Raw genomic sequence first — 1,723 nt, 5'->3', positions numbered from 1 at the left:
AGCCAACACTGTCCACCATGGGTACCCATTACCACGATTGGCACATCACTGTCATAGGCTTCAGCATCACAGCAACCACGAGTTACCTCTGTACAGCAACGCACAGACCAGTGCTATACCACCTAGAAGAATGTTTGACAGGAAGACAATTAGAAGAAGCTTACAGACTACAAATAAAATAATCAAATTTAAATGATTAAAACAACAAGCAAAGGACCACCATCATGCTTCAAATAATGAAAAGGATTAAAAAGTTACAACTGATTTAGGGCATCATTCATATTTATATCAGAAGGAATAAAAGATTGATAAATAGAACTTAATTACAACTCCAAAATATCCATAGTATCATTAAGAGTAAAAGCTCCCATCAACTGAGCCTTTATTTGATCCCAAGGAAGCTTTGTTGCATTATAATGTAACACAACACTTCAATCACTGCACACATAACTAGGAACATATTCTCTGGAGTAGGCTGTTGCTGCTAATATTGCAGAATCTCTTGAGCCTTGATAGAAGTGTTCTTCAACTGACCTCAAGTAATAACTTCAGCTTTTCAAGCGCTCATTATTGGTTTCCTCTGTCTCTGCTCTTTCAAAGTCAGTCTCATTATTTCTTGCATTGGGGGTTTCAGTTGTTCTCTGGTTCTCACTGGGGGAGTTTCAGTTGACATGATAAGGCTTCACACATCTAGCAGGCAGCCAAAAGGTTTCTCCATCACCTGTAGAAAAATCCTCTACATTAAGTAAGCAAAGACACAGGCCCATCACAATTGCCTGGATCAGGAGATTTCCACACCACCTATGGATGAGTCTCCTTACTTTTTTCAGTTTTTCTATTCTAGTCTGCAGCAGTTAAGGAATCTTCCGCAGATAAATTTTAAAACTTTAAAGTATGAAGAGCTAAATTAAATTGTGCCTAAGGTCCCATAGTCCTTCCTATTCTACCTTTTTGTTTAAATAGCATATGTTTGATAAGCCCATTCTATAATAGCTTGACCTTCTGGATTATAAGGAATTCCTGTTTTATGTTCAATGGACACATTTTCACGAATTCTTGAAAGGCTTGCCTTGTATACTCCAGCCCATTATCTCTTTTAGTTTTGAAGTTTCCTAAAACAGAGAAACTTTGCAATCAATATCTTTGTACATGAAACACTGTTTCACCTGCTTGACATGTGACCATCATCACTTATAGTATCAATAGTAACATATACAAAAAAATGTTTTCCAAATGGAGCTTGATGAGTAACACCCATTTGCCATTTTTCATTTGCTTTTAACCCCCTAGGATTGCACCAAGTAGGGGAAATGGCAACAGTGATTTTTTTTTTACATCAAGGGCAAGATTAAACAATCATTTTACTTCGCTATTTGCCAATTTTAAATTGTTTCTGCAAGATAGAAGAATTCTGATGAAAAAAGTTCATGTGATGCTTGGGCTGGCTGAAAAACTGAAGAAATTAGTTTTTTAGTGACATCACTTCCTTGATAATAGGTCCGGACAAATTAGAGTGAGTACAAATATAGTCAATGATAAAAGGAGCCGAGCAGCTTTGAATGGCTTTTTTTCAATTTTTCAAATAAAGCAAATAATTGTGGTTCAAGACTGGGTTTGATCTTTGAACTCTATTGTTTTTACTACATTCATCCCATTCCCCTATTGGGTGCCATTTCCCCTACTGGGTGCAATCCTATGGGGTTAAAAGCTAATAAAAAATGGC

The sequence above is a fragment of the Elephantulus edwardii genome, unplaced genomic scaffold (genome assembly GCF_000299155.1).
Source record: "Elephantulus edwardii isolate Elephantulus edwardi_28Jun2011 unplaced genomic scaffold, EleEdw1.0 scaffold00184, whole genome shotgun sequence".
Taxonomy (NCBI): Eukaryota; Metazoa; Chordata; class Mammalia; order Macroscelidea; family Macroscelididae; genus Elephantulus; species Elephantulus edwardii.
Note: the sequence above shows the minus strand (reverse complement) of the source record.